Genomic DNA, 22631 nt, shown 5'->3' with positions numbered 1-22631 from the left:
GGCTGGATTTGTGTATGCTGAATCATTCCTGAATCCCTGGGATGAATCCTACTTGCTCATGGTGTATAATCTTTTTGATGACTTGCTGCATTCTGTTTGCCAAAACCTTATTGAGGATGTTTGCATCTGTGTTCATTAAAGAGAGTGGCCTGTAATTCTCTTCATTTGTTGCTTGGGTCCTTTTCTGGTTTTGGAATCAGAATAATGCTTGCTGCCAGGAACGACTTTGGGAGTTACTGCTTCCCTTTTGATTTCATTAAAAAGTTTGAGGAGTACTGGCATTAAGTCTTCTTTAAAGGTCTTGTAGAATTCAGCAGTGAATCTTTTGGGACCTGGGCTTTTCTTACTTGGTAGTATTTATTTATTTATTTATTTATTTATTTATTAGTACTGGGGATTGAACTCGGGTCCTTGTGCTTGCGCAGCAGGTGCTGAAACCACTGAGCTAAATCCCCAGTGTTACTTGGTAGTTTTAAAAAATATTACTTCTTCAATTTCACTGACTGATTTTGGCTTATTCAGAATTTTTATATCTTCTAGGTTCAGCTTTGGTAACTCATATGTATATAGAAATTTATCCACTTCCTTTGTATTTTCCATTTTATTAGAGTATAGGTTCTCAAAGTTGTTAACAATGATCGTCTGGATTTCAGGAGAATCTGTTGTGATTTCACCCTTTTCATTTCTATCTACATGGATTTGGGTCTTTTCTGTCCTTATTTTGGTAAGATTAGCTAAGGGTTTGTCCATTTTGTTTAATCTTTCAAAGAACCAACCAAAGATACATTGATGTTTTGTATTTTTTTTTTCAGTTTCAATTTCATTCATTTCTGCCTTGATTTTTATAATTTTTTTCCTTGCATTTGCTTTGGGTTTAGATTGTTCTTATTTTTCTAGGACCTTGAGGTGCATCATTTGGTTATTTATTTGAGAATGTTCTGTTTTTCTGATGTGGGAATTCATCGCTATGAACTTCCCTCTTAGGACTGCTTTCATTGTGTCTCATAGGTTCCAGTATTTCATAGTGGCATTATTGTTTGATTGTAGAAACTGTCTAATTTCTTCTTTAACTTCATCTGTGACCCACTGATTATTCAAGAGTATTGTTTAATTTCCATGTATTTGGATAGTTTATGTGATTTCTTGTGTCATTGATTTCTATTTTCTTTTCACTACGACCTGATAATATGCATGGGATAATTTTGATTCTTTTGTATTTGCTGAAGCATGGTTTATTGGCTAGTGTGTGGTCTATTTTAGAGAAAGACCTATGTGCTGCTGAGAAGAATGTGTATTCTATTGTTATTGGATGGAGCATATAAATATCTATTCAATCCATTTGTTTGAAGGTTTGGTTCAATTCTGATGTTTTTTATTGATTTTTTTGTCTAGTTGATCTCTCCATTTGTGATAGTGGGGTATTGAGGTCCCCCATGACTATTTTATTGGTGTTTATCTGACTTTTCATGTCCATTAATGTCTGTTTTATGAAGTTGGGTGTGCTGGTATTTGGTATGTATATATTTATAATTTTTAACTCTTCCTGTTGAATTGTTCCCTTAACTAATATGTAGTGACCTTCTTTGTCTCTTCTGATCAGTCTTAGCTTGAAATCCACTTTGTCTGAAATTAGACCATTGCATGGAATATTATTTTCCATCTTTTGACTTTTAATCCATATCTTTTTGAATTAACTGTGTTTCTTATATGCTGCATATTGTTGGGTTTTTTTTTTCTTTCTTTTTTTTGATCCATTCTGCCAATCTAGATCTTTTGACTGGGGAATTGAGACATTCACATTGAGAGTTAATACTGAGAAGTACTAACTTATTCCTGTCTTCTATTATTTTTCTGTTGCTGATTTTCTCATTTTCCCCCTTTTGTTTAGGTGCTTGCAAGGTGTATTCATTCTCTTCGACTTATTGACATTGTTGGCTTCATTGTCTCTTTCTAGGATAGCCGTGGGAATTTTTTGCAATGCTGGTTTGGTGGTCATGAATTACTTGAAGCACTCCTTGTCATGGAAATACCATATTTCTCCATCAGTTTTAAAGGAAAGTAGGAAAGTTTTGCAGGATATATAAGTTGGGGTTGGAAATTATCTTTTAGGGATTGAAACTCTACACTCCAAGCTCTGCTGGCCTTTAAGGTTTGTGTAGAAAAGTCTGCTGTGAGTCTAATAGGTTTACTTTTGTATGTGATTTATTGCCCTTCTCTAACAGTTTTTAAGATTTTGTCCCTGTGATGGACTTTTGTAATTTTGAGTATAATGTGGCGTGGAGAGGTTCTCTTTTGGCCATGGCTATTTGGTTTGCTATATACCTCATTTATTTATATGTTTATTTCTTTCCCTATATTTGGGAAGTTTTCTGCCATTATGTCTGTGAAAAGGTTTTTAAATGCTATTTGTGTTGTATTTTTTACTTATTTCAGTTACTCTTAGATTAGTTTTCTTTGCATCATCTAGAAGGTGCTAGATCAAGTTTTCATTTTGTCTTGCTGTTTTTAAAGTGTCTTTGAGTAGTTTTTTTTTTTTTTTTGTACTGAGGGTCAAACTCAGGACCTTGCACTTTCTAGGCAGGTGGTAGCTTCTAGCGGGGAGCTAAATCCCCACCCAAGTAGTTGGTCTTTGAAGGCATCATTGTCTTCTAGTTCTGAAATTCTGTCTTCATCCTGCTGCTCATACTTTCAATATGATTTTTAATCTCCTAGATTTCTGATTGAAACTTTTTCATGAGCTCTTATTATTTGGTGAACTGGTCATTTATGTTTTATATCATTTTATGTTTAGTTATGTCTTCTCTAATCCCACTGAGTATCTGTTTGAGCAGTTTTCTAAACTTCTCTGTTACACTTTCCAGTAATTCAGGTGTGTGGCTTATACTATTCTCCTCCTTGGTGCCCCCTGGATGGGCTTCAGGGGAATTGGGGGTTTGGGGAGGCATTTTGTTGCCTTTTCTTCCCATGTTTTTATTGTTTTTGTTCATTGTTTTTGTGTGTGTACTGAGGTTTGTGGATGCTCATAGTCTAAAGACTTTGTTGCTAGTTGTTTTTTAGTGATGTACTTTGGGTATCACTAACTATAATCTTTTGCCACAGCCCCAAGATTCAACCACCTTTGTTATTTTGGGAAAAGAGGGTACAGTGTAGTTAGTCCAGCTACCAAGTTCCTTGGGAGTGTACTCTAGTGTTGTTAAAGTCACAAAGGCAATCTGAGTGTTGGCTTGTAGAGATGTAATGACAATTATGTGACCCTGTTAATATTAAGTGAAACAGCTACAGTGTATTGCCTAAAACAAATTAGATATTAACACACCATAAGAGCCAGTTATGTACCACCCTTATTCCTAGAGAAGAAACTATCAATTATGATATAAACATTAAGGCAACTCAGGTACTGACTTACAGCTGATTTATTCTAAATATAACAGCTGTATCTCTGCTAATAGAAAAGAATTCAGCAGCAATTTTATAGAGTTGACGATCAAAAGATTAACAAAGCTTTGTGGTTATACTATTAAAGATTTAGGGTTTGGGAATGGGGGATGCAAAAGGAAAACTTTGAAACTTTAAACTATAACATGAGAAGGGGGAGAGAGAAATGGTACAAAGGATCTTATTGGGGAGGAGAAGGATATCTATAGAATTGGGTAAAGGTAGGACAAAAAACTGGCAAGAAATAGAAGATAAAAGAAAAAGTGGGAGAAAAAAGAGAAATTATACAGAGAGCAAAAATAAGAGAGAAGTAATACGGGGGAGAAAATTTAAAAGGGAAAAGAGGAAAAATAGAGAAATAAAATAAGAAAAAGAGATTAGAAAAAGGCCGAAGGACAAAGGGAGATTACCCAAACCTCAGGAAACTGGTGAAGAAGACAGGAGGGAAGAATAAAAGGAAAAAACAATGAAAACAATGTTTACACCCACAAAAAACCAAAATCAAGCAAACAGACAAAAACCTCAAAAAAGTAAAGAAAAAAAGGAAATTTCATTATGATTTCAAGGCTGTGGTTATCTTCTGGGGTCTAGAGTATCATGGCAGTGTCCAATTCAAGGTGTGACCCTGCTCTCACTAGTAGACAAAGAAAGCAATCAGAGCCCAGATACATGCTGTGTAACCACCAGCAAGCTGGCAGTAGGATTAGGATGGGATGCCAGCTCTGGGACTTCCAAGTCTATGGAAATTTGGGCGGAACCTGGCTTCTCATTGTGGGGGTAGGGCCCAAGTTGTTTAGCTTATGACACTCTGGGTGTCTCTTGCTGAGCTGACCATGGACATCTCTCGTGGTTGTCCCTCACCTAGTCACTGTGGGAGTTTAACACTGGGAACCCTGAGATGAAGCCAACCTGTGGCTTCTCTGAGTCTCAGGTTCAGTTGGCTCCTCCCTAAAATGGCATTTGACCAAGCACTCTCTCCAGGGGATATGGCAGACACTTGGACTGGAGTCACTCACCAGCTGTTGTAGCATGTGGCATCCAGTGCTCCATATCACTGGTGCATTTCTCCCCAAGGGCCTCTGGAGTCACCTGCTTTCACTGTGTCTGTGTAGATTTTTATCTTCCCTTCTTAAGAGCCACAAGCCAGGAGCCTAGGAGAAGATGCAGATTGCCCCTTCCTTTTTTCCGTGTTGAGATCTGTTTCTTCAATTTCTCTGTAGGTTCTGATTTTCCTGTCTCAGGGTTCCACCTCCCTCCTTCTTTTCTTCCCCAAGTTGTTATTTCCCAGTGTTTGGATCCCAAATCTTCGAGAGGCTGATTTGTTGCTGCATACCATTCTGTCATTTTCCCAGAAGAGCTCTTGGCACTTTCTGAAGCCGTTCTGGAAGTCTTCTTTCCTCAGTGTCTTTGGGTATGCTGTTCTGGCTGCCTCAACGACCTGAATCAATTCAAAACATTTACCTTTCATGGTCATTTTGACTTTGCGGAAGAGCCAGAAGTCTCATGGTGCCAGATCTGGTGAATAAGGTGGATGAAGACACCATAATGTTTCTATGAATCTGCCTTTATGGTGGATGGCACTTGTCAGCAGCAGTGTCCACCCTATGTTTGATCACCGTTTGTAGACATTCATGAAAGAGAACATTCAGAACTGTTTCAGAAAGTGAGAAGAACAATGGGACAAATATGTTCAAAGTAAGGTGGTGTGTTTGAGGGAAATCAATGGCAATGTGTCTTTAAATGTAATAAAGTTTTATAATTTAAACATTTACCATCTATCTATATCTATATCTATATTTTGATGCTGGGGATCAAACTCAGAATCTTGTGCTTGCAAGGCAGGTGGCAGAACCACTGAGCTAAATCCCCAGCCCAATTCACTGTATATGTTGATCACTCCTTGTATGAAAAAGTGCCTGATGCTTTGAAAGCATTATGTAAATGTTAATTATTACTATCAGTTTCTTGTAGTAGGTGCAGTCATGTGTAGCATGGCATTTCTATCAGTGATAGACTGCATTTATAGACTGCATGTAAGATGCAGTCTATCAGATACATAGCTAAAGAGGGTGCAAGAGAACAAGACACGGCAGGGTGAGGAAAAGAAGAACCCCAAGAAAATTCACAGTGAAGTGTTTAGTAGAAGGTTTTGCAGGCCTCAACAAGCTTCCTAAAATGTTTGAAAACACGGACCAACACCACAAGATTCTCATGAGAGGAATGTTCAGGGGGCATGCTATGCTTACAGGCAAATCTATGACTGAAAGAAAAAAAAAGAAATCAACCAAGCAAAGCACTGTGCACATGTTTCTGAAGGGGACACCTCCTCAGGCAGGTCCTTCAGAAGGGCTCCAGAAGAAGGCATTGTCACCCTAAATGACGGGTCCATAGGTGCTGCTCCCTGGGGACCTTCCAGTGGGATGAGATGTGGAGGGGAAGACAGGGATATGACAGTGCTGACTCTGCATAGGCCTCAGCCTACTTGCGCCTTCATTTTTAATAAAAATGTTTAAATGAAAGAATATATATATATATATGGTGTTAGAGTAAGTTTTAAAAATTTTATTTTCTTTTAAGGTCTTTACAATTACATATATATATATTTAAAAATTTTATTAGTACATATATGTACATATGTACTTCTTACATATGTGAGAATGGAAAAAAATCTTTATATAATGAAGATATAAAGGATTTTTTCTTTTTGTGATTGAACCCAGGGCCTTCACACTAAGCTACATCTCCAGGCCTTTTTCATTTTTTAATTTTGAGACAAATTCTTACTAAGTTACTGAGTTATCCAGGCTGGGCTTTAACTTTTTTTTTTTTTGAGACAGGGTCTCACTATATAGTTCAGGCTGGCCTTGAACTTCCTATGTAGCCCAGGCTGGCTTTGAACTCACAGTAATCCTTTTGGCTCTGCCTCCCAAGTGCTGTGATTACGGGCATGTGCCTCCATTCCTGGCTAGGAAGATATTTTTGTAGTGATGTGCAGTTTGTGTTTTATGCTGTTACTACAAAACAGCAAAAAAAGTTAAAAACATAAAAATCCATAAAATTAAATGTTGCAAGCTGGGTGTGGTGGTGCATGCCTGTAATCCAAGCACTCAGGAATCTGAGGCAGGAGGATTGCCTTGAGTTTGAGGCCAGCCTGGGCTACAGAATGAGTTCAAGTCCAGCCTGAACTACATAGTGAGAGCCTGTCTCAAAAAAAAAAAAAAAAAAGTTTCAGTAAGCAAAGGTTCACCATGAAGGAAAAATACTTTTTCTAACTTCAGTGTTGCCTAGGTGTAGTGTTGATAGTCTACAGCAGTGGACAGCAGTGACCCCAGTCTTCAGATTCACTCCCCACTCACTCCTGACTGCCCCAGAGTGACTGCCAGGCCTTCAAGCACCATCCTAGTCAGACACACAATTTTTAAAAGTCTTTTAAGATATGGCATATATCTTCACTGTGCCTTTTCTATGTTTAGATATATTCAGACATACAAATATTCCTTACTGGATTACAGCTGTCCCAGTACTCCGTGCTGCTGCACATGCAATCCAGGCTCATGGCGGTGGTGCAGGCTATACTGCACCTCCTAGGTATGCACAAAGCTGTGTGGTCTGCGTGTGTGAACACCCCCCCCCACACACACACTCTGTGACGTTGCTCTTCCCATAGTGTGACACATACTTTTCCTTCTTGAACTACCAAATTAATCTGCTCTGATGGGCAGAAGTCCGCAGAGAGGGCTGGGCACGAACTTGGGAGTGTGGGACAAAGAGAGGCGGGCACGGAAGAGCTCTTTCACTGAGACCAAGGCCCAGGCTTCCGGGGCCAGCGCTCCTGCTGGGACCTTGCTCTGACCCGGGAGCTGCAGAGCAGCCTGTCTCTCGTGTTCGCAACACCCCGGCCTGTCAGGCTGGGCCCAGATCCCTCGCTCAGCACCAGACACCTCAGACCCCAGCTGGGAGGTAACGCAAACAAAGGCGGTTATCTCACCCAGCTCCCCGCTGCTCAGCTGGGCCGCTCAACCCTGCTCTGGACAGCATAAAAAGTCAGGCACGGGTGACAGAGGCAGAATTTAGAGCCGTTTTGGATGGCTGCTGGGATTGGAGCTGTCAGCCGAGGCGAGGCTGCACGCTGGCGGCTGAGGCTCGGCGCAGAGTGCAGGGCGGTGATCCTGCGCGGAGCCCCATCCCCCACCGGCTTCTCTATTTATAATTCCCCTCGATAATAGGGCCCATTCATTCCCTCCGCGGGCCCCTAATTGCTCTGGAGCGGAGGGATGACAGCCTAATTATTAACTTCACACAAATTGAACTTGGGCTGTGTCAACAAAACCCATTCGCTGTCACCCAGGGGCAACTCTTTGCCCTTCGTTGTGGCAAAGGGCAGTTGGAAAAAAAAGGGAAAAATGAAGAACCTTGGTGTGGTTCCAGCTTAAGCAGATTTTTGTTTTCTGGCCTCAAATTATCTGCCTCTTCTCTCTTTGCTGGAAACTGTGGTCTGCTGGTTGCCACTGCCAGATGGAGGAGACATTTGGGTCCCTGGAGTTGTGGGGTGAGTGTTAAAAGGGTCTCTAGGTGTTGTTGGGCTGGGATTAAACACTGGGCCCAGCTCAGCCCACAGACATGTTTTATTTTGCTAGCAGGACATTTTAAAAACATTTTTTAAAAATTGAGGTAAAATCCACGTTACATTTAACAATTTTAAAGCATGCAGTTCAGTGATATTTCAGTGTGCTCCCAGTGTTGTACAAGCACCACTGCATTTCGTTCCAACATTTTTGTCACCCCAGGAGGAAACTCTGTACCTGCTAAGAATATACTCCCCACTCCCCGTCCCTGAAGACCCCAGCACCTCCCTTTTGGCTTTTTGAATAGATTGGGTATTTCATATAAATGGAGTTATATGCTGAGCTGTCTTTTGTGTTTGATCTTCTTTTTTTCATTTTGCATACTGTTTCTGAGGTTCATTCCTGTTGTAGCAGGTAGTAGTGCTTGGTTCCTGTTTCTGTTTTTCAAGACAGGGTCTTCTTATGTAGTCTAAGCTGGCCTTGAACTTGCTGCATAGTCCAAGCCGACCTCAAATGTGAGAGCCTTTTGCCTCAGCCTTCTGTGTACTGGGATTATGTGTGTACCCACATTCCTGGCTTACTTCATTCCTTTTTTAAAAAAATTAAAAAGGCTTTTACATTTTGAAAAAAATTCATATAAAGTTTTAACTTCATTTCCAGCAGGCTGATTGAGATAGGATTTGTGTATTGCCCAGCCTACCTCTGGATGTGTGTAATCCTCCCATGGCTTTCTCAGTGGTGTACACAGCTCACAGATTTGTGGCACCATGACCATGGTTAGATTAGTCTTTCACACTGAAATCTCAGGAGACTTTGCAGAATGCCTTGAAGAATCAAAAGACCTGCGTGGGCATACAACACTGCATCTGTTTGCACTTGCGAGTCGCCACAGCCCTACTATTTCCAGCTCTGTTGACCTGGCCTTAGAAGCACATGAGCTTGAGTTGTAGGCCAACACTCCAGCTGGACTGATGAAGATACAGACCCAGCCTAGCCACTCTGCTTCTCAAGGTTGTATAATGAGCCAGTCATAAGGAGGAGTCATGTCCTTGACTCCCACTGCTGTCCCACTCTTTCCACAGGTATTTAAAGTAATTGTCAAAATTTCTATCCTAAGGGAGGTGTGACCCTATGTCTTAATTACTTTACTTGTGCAAGGCTGAGACAAAGTACCAGACACTCACAGTTAAAGGGGGAAAGGTTTATTTAGTTTATAGTTTGTAGAGTTTCAGTCCATAATCAGCTGGCTCTAAGGCACCACAGAAGAAAAACAGTCTATAGGGCCAGGGATTTAGCTAAGTGGCACTGAGCCTGCCTCACAAGTGGAAGGTCCTGAGTTCGATCCCTGGTACAAAAAAAAAAAAAGAAAAAGAAAAAATAGTCTATGGCAAGGCAGGCAGGAAGCAATGAAGCAGCAGCTTCCCTCTCCCTTTTACCCAATCCAGGCTACAAAGCTTCTGGGTGGTGCCACCCACACCCAGGGCAAGGCTTCCCATTACCCACAGCCAGAACTGTGATAATCCAATTAGTGGACTAATCCAGTACCACACATCCTTAATCCTAGTATCATACCCTTAATACACATTCATGCTGCTAGATCCAGCCACTTCTGAAAAGCCCCACCTAGGAGCACATGAGGCTTTGGGGGACATCTAGATAGAAGCCATAATGCCCTACATTTATGATAGCATTTGTGTGTTTATGTGGTTAATAAGCATTTTGGCATCATCTCGTTTCCTCGGGGGGAAACAACCCACACAGTCACATGGTTTGAGTAGAGCAGGTCCTGTCCCTCCCCAGGGCTGTTACTTCTGGGCTGTGTTGCCTTAGCATGTGACTTCAGTTGGAATCTTTGGGAGTGAGAGGTTCTGTTGCTGCTAGGGGTCCTGAGAAGGTAGGATCCGAGCTGAGGCCTGACATCATGTAGGAAGAGCCTGGGAGATTTGAGCGGATACAGAGGAAGAAGCAGTGAGAGATGGAGAAAGACTCCCAGTGACACCATTTGAGCACTCTGATATAGTAGTTTGTGAAACTCTGATCTGTTTTTTACTTTTTGTGGTGCCGAGGATCAAATCCATGACTTTGCACCTGGTAGGTAAATCCTGTGTTACTGAGCTACATCCTCAGCCCCTGACCTTATTAGTTACCAGGTTTTTTTGGTAGCAAGGATCAAACTTGGGACCTTGTGCTTGCAAGGTAGGCAGCGGAACCACTGAGCTAAATCCCCGGCATTAGTTACCAGTTTTAAAAAAACTCAATATAGTCATGCATCACTTACTGATGGGAATATGTTCTGAGAAATGCACCCTGAGGCAACGATGTCATTATTCAAACACACCATAGAGTGCACTTACACAAATCTGGTTGGTGTAGATCAATCACTGGGCATGGCCTCTTGATGTAATCAAGAGATGCAGGCTGGGGATTTAGCTCAGTGGTTCCACCGCCTGCCTCGCAAACGCAAAGACCCGAGTTCGATCCCCGGTACCAAAGAAAAAAAAAGAGATGCAATGAACATGAAGTGGATGAAGCTGCTTCCACTGTCACACAGTATGCTATTTTTACAGTAAGCTAGGTTTAAAAAATAAGTAGCAGGGACCAGGGATTTAGCTCAGTGGTTCCGGCACTTGCCTTGCAAGCACAAGGTCCCGAGTTCGATCCCTGGTACCAAAAAATAAAAAAATAAAAAAAAATAAAAAATAAGTAGCAGAAATGCTGGCTATGCTGGTGCATGTGTGTAATCTCAGTACTCGGGAGGCTGAGGCAGGAGCATCACTTCAAGTTCAAGGCCAGCTTGGGCTACACAGTGAGTCAATTCCAAGTCTATAAAACAGTCTTCACTTATTGAACACTCACACTTTACCAGTGTTTTCACATCCGTAATCTCATTTAACCTTCATGACAACACTGTGTGGTAGGTAGTTTTGATCACTTATAGCTTATTTACGAGGTAAATAAACTTGTAAATGGCAGTGTGCAGAGTCAGGTATGGAAAAATACAAAAGAGCCATCTGCCTGCTGGAGAGCCAGATGATACAGCCCAAGGTGGAAGACCTGGAGCTCACTGCAGAGTTCTGTGCAAGTCGGTGTCAGGAGGCCGAAGGGCCTGTGTTATAAGGCTGGAGAGTCTGCACTGGAAGGCTCAAGAGTCTAGGTGCAAGCCCGGAGATGGCTGTCCAAAGGTGATGATGAAAACTGGAGATCTCCAAAGAAGCAGAAACGAGACTTCCTTCTTCTTTCCCTTTTTATTCCATCCAGGCTCCAAGCCTATTGGTTGGTGCCACCCACACCCAGGGTGGGGCTTCCCTCCTCAGTAAGTCCATCATCCACACTCAGAACTATGCTAAACCAATCAGCTAGGTGCTTTCTTATTCAAGGTGACACCACAGTTAATTACTACAGCAAGTCTAAGGCTAGCTCCTAAGCCACAGCTCCCCAGTGAATTGAGAAATATTCTCAGTTTTCCCAAGAGCATAAACATGCCTCCCTCACCCCCCATGGTCACAGTAATCCAGGATAAATATGGAAAAATTGGAATACACAGAACAGTATATTAAGAATCCCACCATGCACAAACAGCCTTCGTTAACATTTTAACAAACTGTTAGATTTGTTGGTGCAGTTTTGTCATGTATGATAATTTATGTGAAGAGAATAAAACAATGTATTATGTACAATTTCTATTCTGTATGGTTTAGATGATGGAATGTGTGCCCTCCAGTGAGCAGGAAAAGGCAGCATCCCTAGTGAGTCCTCAGCTCCTGGGGCAGCTTCTTCCCTGGGGCCTGGCAGCTCAGCAAGACTCCACCCGGTCCGATGGTTTGTACCAGATGGTGCCCTGCAGCCCCAGGTCAGCTGATGAGGAAGGGAAGCTTCCGTGTCTATTTCCTGCACTGGCAGGGTGGTATGTCATGGGGTTACTGTAAACACAACTCCCACGGAGAGACGGAGTGGGCTGTGTCCCAAGCACTGGTTTTAGTTATGCTGCTCAGATCATTCTCAAACTTAGGCAATGAGGTTTCCTTTCTCTGACCACGAAAATCATCAATACGGCGCTGTACTCTCCATAGCCGCCAGGTGGTGCTATGGAATAGGAAACGAATTTGCTGGTTCAAGGTGTTTTTGAAAGGGGAAATAAAGGTAAAAGGGGCTCTTTGGAGCAAAGGAGGAAGTAAGTTGGAAATGCACAGTCACTGAGGGTGTGTGCACCATGTAAGGGGAAGAGATAGGGTGAAAGTCTGGCAGAAGCAGAACACTCTGGGGAGGAAAGATACAGCAGCAATGAGTCAATGAGTATGTCATCATGGAAAACATAACAAGGAGTAATTGAAAAATGCAGTAGTGGTCAAATTTAAAAAGTTTATTACAGTAAAAGACACATTGTCATTAATTCCCCTCAAAGTATGCCCCCTCTCTTTGAACACACTGATCGCATTGTCCTTGCCACTTTTCGAAGCAGTTCTGGAAGTCCTCTTTCTAGGGGCTGAACAGTTTCATCCTCCACCATGATTCCAGTCCAGGTAACATCTTACTTCTGGTAAGGCAATTTCTGTCAAATAAAAACATAAGGCGTGTCCTTATCCACCTACCCACCAAATCTGTCACTGTGAGACTTCTGGCTCTTCTCCAAATGACCATGGGAGGTAAATGCTTTGAATCTATTCAGGACATTGAGGCAGCCACAACAGTGCCAACAAAGACAGCCATGAAAGAGCACTTCCAGAACCGGGATAAATATGTTCCAATTGAGGGGAAGTATTTTGAGGGAGATTGATGATAGTGTGCCTTTTACTGGAATAAATTTTTAAAAATTAAACATTTACTGTATTTTTAAACCATACTGCATATATGAGAGATAGGATGATGTAGAGGGTATTCCTGTGGGTTCTGGGGTCACACAGGCAGGCTTGGGTCTGCATGCAGGTACTTACTCGTGGTGTGGTGGTAGCAAGGCCTTCCTTTCTGAGCCTCACATCTGTGGAATGGACTGTCTCTCTGGGCTGAAGGAAAGATGCAGGAAAGGAAAAAGGGGCTTTTCCCCAGGCTGGCTTACAGATTGTCCAGATGGTATAAGATTTGGCAAGTTGTGGTTCTCACTGAGTCTGTCAGGGATAAGGGTCTCCTCTTTGTACAGGGCCTCTCCTCCCTGTGTAAGCGCGAAGGTTCCCAATATGCTTTTGGTTGCATTGAATCAAGGGAGCAAATGTGCACTCTAGGACATAGTTGAGGGCTTCACATTGTGAGAGAGACAGTAGGGGCTACAGGCCATCAGATAGAAAGACCAGGAAGATTTCTAGGAACAGGTGGAGCTTATCAGGGCCTTAGAAAACAGAGAGGCTTAAGGGGGTATCAGAAGCTGTTGGGGATCAAGCTATGTGAGGAAAATGTTGGGGACCAGGCTACTTGACTTAGGGACTGCAGGGCCTGTGCACATCATAGCTGGTCCTCAACAGCTAAGAATGACCTTAGGGACACACGTGTTTCTTAATGGGCAGCTGCCATGACCTGGCCATGGGGATGTCGACCTCAGTCCATAATATAAGGAGCTCAGTACTCCTGATGATGTGGTCACTGGACTGTGGTTGGAAGAAGATGTTGGGCTGCATTCACGTGATTGCTAGCGGTACCTCACTGCTCTGACTGACTTGTCACTCAGCTCCTGAGCAGGGGAAATGATATGTGTTAGGCATCCATTTTGTGCCAGGAAATATTCACATTTAATCCTTTGAGAGTCTTGTGAGTTAGGTATGATTTCCCCATTTATAGCCAAAATGGGGCTCAGCAAGGTTAAGCAGCTTGTCTAGAGTCACAGAGCTAGCAAGTGGCAGAGGCAGAATTCAAAGCCAGGCCTGTCTTAGAGCTCCATGGATATCCATTTATTTACTCAAATGCCAACCTCTGCATGTCAGCCTGGTTTTTCAGCTGCTGCCTCCCGTTGGCATTCTCATTTCCTCACCTGGATTCTTGCAGTCCGCTTTTGTACTACTGATCCATACAGAGCAGCTGTTTAGGCCATCTTGCAAAGGAAGTAGAAGAACACAGAAAGATAAAGGAGCAGCAAGACAGAATAGAGGTGATGAGCCACTTAGCTTAAATCCATGGGTTTTGAAATGTTTTGCTGTAGACCTCTTTTCATCTCCTTAACCTAATCATCATCATCATCATCATCATCACATCAACAGCAACATCAATAATTGCAGCTACCACCACGGAGTGATTTTCATGTGCTAGTTGTTGAGTTCATTTAATCCTCTTGACAACTCTATGGTGCAGCTCCATTATCTCCATTTTATGACGGCAAGATTGAGGCCTAGGAAATGACTTGCCCAAAGTTACACAGCCAGTGAGCATTGGAGGCAGTGAAGGAATCCCCCCGTATCCACAGGTTCCTCACACACAGATTCAACTAACTTTGGATTGAAAGTGTTTGGGCAAAAACTTGCATCCATACTGAGTATTACAGACTTTTTTCCTTGTTGCTTTTCCCCAAACAATGTAGTCTGGCAAGTATTTATACAGTGCTTATGTTGCTTCAGGAATCATTAGTCATCTAAACATGATTTAAGGGACAGGAAGATGCATGTGGATTCTCTGCAAACACCATGCTCTTGTGAGCACCTGTGGATTTGATAACTCAGAGGTGCTGGAGCCAGTCCCAGCAGATGCTGAGGGACAACAGCTGTACTTGAATCTAGCCAGGGTAGCCTCAAAGCATATGTGCTGAACTCTGCCATGTTTCTGTACCTGCACACTGTACCCTCACACTGTACCACACATTATACCTGCATACTGTACCCGCACACTGTACTGCTGGTCTGAGGAGTTCTGACTCGGAAAAGACCAGCCACATGTCACTGTTCTGCTGCCAGGGTTGGACTCAAGGTTGAAGACTAAGGGTCCTTTAAGATTTGCCCCTATGTACCCAATAGGTGGCCTTACTGTGGGGGTTCCCTAGGTCTGCAGACAGTGTAGAGGAGTCCCCAAAGCTCCTCCTGCCCCACTTTCTTACTGGATTCAAGGCCCAGGGTGACTTGGTTGAGGCTCTGTGCAGGCTGGAAACTTGTCAAGGACAACAGAGGCCTTTGCTCACCTCTGTGTCTCCCTGCCCGGGTCATGGCCAGTGCTGTGGGTGAGCACTGGAGATTTAACCAAATGAGTGACATGCCCAAAGCATAGAGAGGCCAGGGAGGCCTGCTTCCTCCTGGCCTTTCCTGAACCTTGACTTGCCCTTCTGCTATGGCTGGAATGTTCTCTCCAACACTCTTGTAATTCAGTTGCCATTGTGACAATATGAAGAAGCAGGACCTTTAAGAGGTGACAGATTAATGCTACTGTGTGTTTGTCATAAATTTGGCCCCCTCTTGCCTTTACTCTACGATTCATGTGTGTCCTGCCTCTCTGTGTGATGCAGAAGGCCCTTGCCAGATGCCAGATGCCAGAAGACACTCTGGGCTTCATACCCTCTAGAGCAGTAAGAAATAAGTCTCAATTCTTTATCAATTGCCCAGTCTCAGGCACTCTGTTCTAGCAGCAGGAAAAGAAAGCAGACACTCTGGTTTTTCTCATAGGAGGAATTCTAGTGCATGGGACACATGGGAAGGGGACTGTTTCCGCCCTGGCGACAGAAGCCTACATAAAGCAGCTCAAGTCCTGGGGACTTCATCAGCTCCCTAACCTGAGCCTCCTGGGGGCTGGCTGAGTCCTGGGGCTCTGCCTTGTGCTCTCCTGTCTCTGCGTCCTTCCAAGTTGGTGAATGCTGCAATGCACAGCCCACTTTCCCTTGGGCCAGGCCTGTCCTCAGAACTATGCAGTGTCTGCTGATCTCACCTCACTGGGAATCTGCACTTGGACTCAAGACAAATTGTCCAAGGTCATGCTGCACCTCTGGGGGAGGTATGGTTACCAACTCCCAATGCCCTTGGGAAAATGTTTATAGGGCCTTTGTGTTCAGATTTCTTTGGGGGAGCAGGGCCTTCCTTTAGTGACACTTCCTTTAGTTGGTTCCCCTCTGCTCCCTCCTGCCTGGTGTGTCTCCTGTTGTGTGTCCCCCCACACACTTTATGATTTTCTGTCTCAGAGTCTATTGCTAGGAAAGCCAACCGACAGGTCCTTTACAAGAAAGTCTCCTCTGCCAGATGCCACGTCCACCTGAGTCCCCTGGCTTGGATCATGGGCTTATTTCTGAACAGCTCCTCCAAACTGGCTAACCTGGGATTACAGGGAGGAACCACCCACACCTGCCACCCCCCCGTGCGGAACACATGGACAAAAGGGAGGTTCCCTCCAAGACTCTGATGCAGTTAATGGACAAGGCTGAGGGCAGGTAAAAACAGTAGGAATCTATTAGACAATGATGGTTAATCTTGATTGTCAACTTGATTTGATTCCTAGATGCTTAGAAAATCAGTAAAACACAATCCTGAGTGGGTCTGGCTGAGTCATGGGGGTGTGACCTTGGTGACTATATCTGGTTTCAGTCTCTTTCTCCCTCTCTGGCTTTTCCCCTGCTCCCCAGTTCCAGGCTGTCATGAAGTAGGCAACTTTCCTATGTCACAGCCTTTTGCGGGATATTTCTGCCTTGGAGCTAGCTGACCATGAACTGAAATCCCTGAAACCGTGAGCTAAAATAGACTTCCCCTCTTTTAGGTGTTTTTTTGTTTGTTTGTTTGTTTGTTTGAAGACAGAGTCTCACTGTGCAGTTCAGGCTGGACTTGAACTCACTATGTAGCCCAAGTTGGCCTTGAATTTATGGCAATCCTCCTGCCTCAGCCTCCTGAGTGCTGGGATTGTGGGAATGTGCCAGCTCCTTTTGGTTGTCAGGTATTTTGTCCCAGGATAGAAAGTTGATTAATATAGGAATTTTCCTATCTTCAGTCTCCTCATTCTGACTTTATTTCTTTTTTCTGTACTACCTCCCCACATTTCAGGTGCTCAGGACTCTTCAACCTTGAATATGACAAGAAAGGACCTGGAATGAGCCCTTCACACATTAGCAAGAATTAAATAAATATGTTTAATACTTTCTAGAGGAAGAAGCAGAAAAAAGGGGGTAGAAATGAAATGAAGACAGCTTGCATACAAGGTAAGAAAGCTTCTTTTAAGAGTCAGAGCTGTCTAAACAGGAAATAAGGTGCTCAAGATTAGCTCCTTGTCACTCCTTGTCACTAGTTGCTCCTTGTCACTAGTTGTCACTAGTTGTGTACAAGCAGATGAGAGGGGCTGTCATGATAGGATGTTGTGGAGTGAATTCCAGCTGTAGAATGAGAAGGCATCTAAGGCTAGGATGTTCTGGGGGATAACAGAGAATACGTCTTTAAGATTAGGGAAACCTGGGTGTGTCTGTCTAATAGCTAAGGGCTGCTCCTAGGACCATCAATTCTGATACCTCTGCCTACCCCATGCACGGGCCTGGGGGATGCCTCCCAGTGAAGGGACAGAGATACTCATGCCAGCATAGAGGGCACTAGGGAAGGGTGGGTGTGGGTACCTGCAGGGACAGGGCTCTGGCTGAATGTGTTAATAATAGTAGCATCACAAATGAGCACTGAAATTGCTCCTCAGAATGTACAAAGCACTTTCACATACATTATTTCTGTTCCTTTTAGAAACTCTGCAAGAGGTGGTTATTCCAACCTTTATACTCTACCTAGGAGTGATGAGACCTGGGCCTGGCTCCTGCCTGCTGTGTGGTGAGCCCACTGTGAGCCTGGGGTCTGAGGGCACTTCTGCTGCACTTGGGAAGGCTGGAGAGGTGCTCTTGGCAGTTGGGTGTCTTGAGAAGACAGTGGCAAAGCAAATCCTGGGTAAGGGGTCTCAGTGTGGCCTCCTGAAATCTTGAAATCTGTGGCCTGCTCCTTTTTGCCTTGTAAGTGTTCCACATTGGATTCCCATTGGCGTCTGGACTATAATGCTGGTGACACAGTATGGCCCTTTCCAGGAACAGTGGGCAAGGTTGTCCTGATGTTTTTCTGAATTCAAAGAATTTCTCTAATCTCTCAGAACTCGTGGATGGCCCTGATTCAGTCCTGGAGCTCTGCCGAGGCTATTTCCCTGGCTCTTGGTGAGCCCTCGGATTTTCCTGCCCTTTCCTTGTGCTTTGCTTCCTTTTCCTGTCCCCACCCTCTCAATTTGGCAATCCCAACTCTGTTCCTGGCTTGATGCTTCCAGACCTGAGATGCATTCTTGGAGGCTCTGCATTTGGCATTCTGGGTGGTGCTGGCTGGGGTAGAACCTCCGGCTCCAGCCCCAGACCCTTGGATCTGAGCCCCAGCCTGCTAGCTGGCCCTGGTGTACCAACTCCCTGTTTCTCAGGCTGGTTTGCAAGATGTGGGGATGACTACTGAGAAGGGCTGTGTGTCCAGGTCCCCTCCTATCTCTTCAGCTCAGCACTTCCCAGGATTCTGAACAGCAGGCCCCCTTATCCTCAGGGAATATGTTCCAGGACTCCCAGTGGATCCCCGAAACCACAAAGAGTACTAAATTTTGTATATATTGTGTTTTTTTCCTAACCCATAGATATCCATATTTCACCTTTCTTCACCTTTCTTCTTTACAGTACTTTCCATCTTCCCTCTGGCAGGTCTAAACTGCCAGCATCATTAACTTTGTACTCTGGGGCCATTGTTAAGTAAAATAGCAGTTCCTGGAACACGAGCACCACGATACTGTAACCAAGATGGCTACTAAGTGCCCACGTAACTAATAAGGGTGAGTAGTGCATACAGCTCCGATACACTGGACAAGGGAGGATTTGCAGATTTGGTGGGATGGCTTGAGATTGCATCACACCACTCAGAATGGCACTGAATTGAAAACTTATGTATTGTTTATTTCTGGAATTTTCCATTGAGTATTTTCAGACTATCATGGCTGATTGGAAATAACTGAAACTGCAAGCAGCAAAACTGTAGATGAGGGAGGTAGGGACTATGATGTGTTAGGTGAGCCTCTGGTAGTCTTAAGGTAGAACGAGAGTAAAGGGAAAGAAAGTGGAATAGATGCATTAAACCAACTGAGTACTCTGTGAACTTAAGTTACTTTGTCACCACTGCAGCTGTCTGTAGTAAGCATTGTTACTGTTATTTACAAAATGAAGAACCTGAGGTTCACTGAGGGGTAATGACTTGCCCAAAGCCCCACTACCGGTCAGTGGCAGAATTGGGCCAGTTCAGCTCAATCTTTATTCTAATGCCTCCTTTCTTTATTTCTAGCCCAGGCTTCTTGGCATTCCAGACCCTTCCAGACCCATGAAGCTCCTCCTGTATAGCTCAGGTCTGCCCAGTAAGTGTATTCCTTCTTACTGGCCTCAGGGACTGTGACATAAATGATGTCAATGAGAACCTTTGAAAGGAGAACCACCCCCTACCTGCACCCGGTGATGGCCATCAGGAAGTAAGCTGTCAGCCTGCAGGCTCCAGGGTATGGCATATGGCATAAAGTTGGCACAGAAGGAACCAGATGCAAGACATGGCAAAGAAGGATTGAGTCCTCAAGGTACTTCCAAGCCTGGATCCTACCATACCTGAATCTGGCACCTTTTTAGTTGAGTAAGCCATAGGGTGGCTGCCACTGGCAAACAGAATCATCTTTTACAACTGCCAGGACTTGCTCTGATTCCCCCGGAATGATTTTGTTAGATCTGTCCCTTTGAAGCACCCATACAAAGCCCTTATATTCACCCTTGCCCTTAAGTAGGCTCTGTTATATATTTAGTTGTATCCTCTTCAGCCTAGTGCATATCAGGTGTTTTGACTAGTTTTTTTCATTTTTCTCTATCATCTATCTATCTATCTATCAATCATCCATCTCTGTTTCCATCTATGTATCTATAAATTTCGAGTTCTGGATAACAGCCTGGAGCTACCTATCTCTTGCCTTCTCTGAGCTTGTCACAAACTTAGTTGTCTTCAAGCCCCTCTCCAAACTTTGCAAATGCTGCATCTCCATGGGTTTTATTGCCTTAAATATGTACACATAAAGCTCAGAGTGGTAGGTTTGGAGTCTTCCTTTACTTTGAGGCTTCCAGGTGTGATGTAGGAGCCAGGCTCCTGTGTTGTGAGACACTTTGTCATGCCTGGCTTCTGGTCACCTCTGAGAGGTACTATGGCTCAGCCCACCAGCCTTCTGCTCTATCCAGTGGCCAGTGTGGACAAAGAACTGAAGATGCAAGCTCAGTTAGACCTCCATTCTCCTTCCTAAGGTAGCTTTGGGAGTCTGGAAATTCTCTACAAAAGAGTTGGCTTGGTTTTGGACTGCTGTTGGATCTAGTGGTACTGGGATGGAGAAGCTTGCTGTGTCAAAGACTCACTTGCTGGCTTAAATGGCCCCTTTCATTCTTCATTTTGCCAACAGGAAAACCCATTGAAGCAGAAACCAAAAAGAGACCTGCTCAAATTATAACGGAAAATCTGACCTTTTGACTCTGAATCCTATGCTGAGCATTTCTGCACCATGTAATTCCTCCTGCTGCTTTATTTGGTCTCTTTCCTTCTGAGCGGAGGGGAAACACAGCTGTTGGGGCTTTGGGGGAGGATGTCATGCTTCTTAGGACCCCCACCCCCAAGCATGGCTCAGTGGGATGAACTCCTGACCCTCGAGCTGCTGCAGGAAGGGTGACGTGTTGACTCCGGCTGGATTCTGGGCACCGTGGGAGAGGCAGACAGACCAGATTGAATTCTTTGGCCCAAGAGGTTAAAAATATGTAAGGGAATGGAAGAGCAGGAATTGCTGATGCGCTCATTCAGCTCCCCTAGGAAGAGGTTTTGCTGGAATGAGGTGTGAGCATGCAGGGAGCGGCTGCTGCAGGGTCCCTGAGGGATTTGTGGCCCTCATGGCTGCAGGTGTGGATGCTTGGCCTCCAGGTCACCCTTGGACACCTGCAGGCCTCTCTGCAGGGGCAACCAATCTTCACAGCTGGGAGTCTGGGCTATAGCAGGTGGCAAGAAGCAAGGAAAGGGACGCCAGAACCTATACTTGCTCTGGGAGTTCCAAAATCCCTTGAAGAATACTGTGATTCCTGTGGCCAGGAGCTTGGGGCCTTGGAGCGAGGTGGATCATAAGGCAGAAAGGCAAGCCCCAGCTCTGGAAACTATTAGTATGCAGGGTGCTCCTTCTCCCTCCACCTCTCTACTCTTCTGGTTTTTTTTTTTTTTGGTACCGGGGATCGAACTTGGGACCTTGAGCTTGCGAGGCAGGCACTGGGACCACTGAGCTAAATCCCCGGCCCCATCTTCTGGTTTTTATTGCTTAGTGCTCTTCCTCTGGGGAGATCTCAGACCCCATGAAAAGGGGAGGGGTGTGTGTGGCTTCAGTGTGGCTTCAGCTCCCTGGCTCCAGGGCTAACCTGTGACTCAGTCTGACTAATTAGGGCACTATAGTCAACTGGCTGAGCAGTGAACATGTGTCCTAGGCTAGACTAATGAGGCTCATATTAGTTAGGATGGGCTGAGTTAAGGTTCAGTAACAAATCAACCTCCCAGCATTTCTTTATAACGGAAGTGGTTTTGTTTTTCAAATCCTCTCTCAACTCTTGGAAAAGAGAAGCCTTCTCTTGCTGTTGGGTTTCCAAAGCTCTAGAATCTAAGTCTGGGGAGCTACCCTTCAGGGAGTCCACCTGGGAATGAAAGAGAACAGAATGGTGGCTTCTCAGTGATATCATTTGAGTCTCTGAATCCAGCCAAGCCTACTTCCCATTATCCAAGGCAATCTAGTTTTCCCTATTTTTCTCCTTCATTAATTTTCCTTTTCTCCCTCTATCCTTTCTTTTTCCTTCTTTCCTTGTTTCTGTTCTTTTTCTCGGCTTAAACTACTTTGAATTAGATCGCTGTCACTTTCAACCAAAATAATTCTAATATGTAAACCCAAACTCTATTTTCTCCCAGTAAGTGGCTCAAAACCCACCTTCTTCAAGAAGCCTTCTCAGATTAATGCTCTCTTTCTCTGATCCACTTATTCTTTCCAATGACCACTCAGGATTTATAACTTTTATTTGCATAGTATCATTTTGTTCTTATTTGTATACAGTGGTAGCTCAGTTCACGAATTTAATTCTTTCCATGATTCTGGTTGCAAACTGAATTGGACAAGAACTGAATCAAATTCAATGGTTAGGTTCAGTGTTGATCTTATGGGGAGACTGTAGTGTCATTTTATCATATTGTTTTTGTAAATCTCCTTAAGTAGATGTATATAAGTAAAGTAAGGAAGAGGAAGAAGAAAAGGAGGAAGAGGTAGAAGAGGAGGAGAAGGAGGGAAGAAAGAGGAGGATAAGAAGAAGGTGACAAAGAAGATGAAGAAGAAGAAATAATTTACCCAGCTCTTATGGTTCCATGGTGTTTTGCTAAAAGTTGAGATGGAGTTAGAGTAAGTCATGTGAGAATGAATGACAGAGCTGGGCATAGTGGTGCAACCCTGTAATCCTAGCACTCTGGGAGGGTGAAGCAGGAGGATCACAAGTTCAAGCAAAGCTTAGTGACTCGGGGAGACTCTGTCTCAAAATAAAAGAGAGGGGATATAGCTCGGTGCAAAGGATCTGGGTTAAATCCTCAGCCTCAGCACTGCAAACAGCAACAACAGCAACAAAATAATGAAAGAAAAAAGATAAAACCCACTCATTGAAAGGTTCAAACTGAG

The 22631-nt window shown here is 44.0% G+C and overlaps 1 long non-coding RNA gene across 4 annotated transcripts in view; it reads left to right on the top strand.

Moving 5' to 3' along the window:
- LOC106010769 (uncharacterized) overlaps window positions 1-22631 on the top strand; it is a 148742-nt gene that overhangs the window by 92198 nt on the left and 33913 nt on the right. For all 4 annotated transcript variants that reach the window (XR_002387434.2, XR_015444779.1, XR_015444780.1 and 1 more), the window contains exons 5-8: window positions 16928-17082; window positions 17606-17803; window positions 18556-18707; window positions 19211-19493. This is a non-coding gene — a long non-coding RNA (uncharacterized LOC106010769). The remainder of the gene's footprint in view (window positions 1-16927; window positions 17083-17605; window positions 17804-18555; window positions 18708-19210; window positions 19494-22631) is intronic.

This window comes from Heterocephalus glaber, unplaced genomic scaffold (genome assembly GCF_053883595.1).
Source record: "Heterocephalus glaber isolate CG9 unplaced genomic scaffold, H.glaber_assembly_v1.0 deba00001606, whole genome shotgun sequence".
NCBI lineage: Eukaryota > Metazoa > Chordata > Mammalia > Rodentia > Bathyergidae > Heterocephalus > Heterocephalus glaber.
Note: the sequence above shows the minus strand (reverse complement) of the source record. Positions and strands in the feature narration are given on the sequence as shown.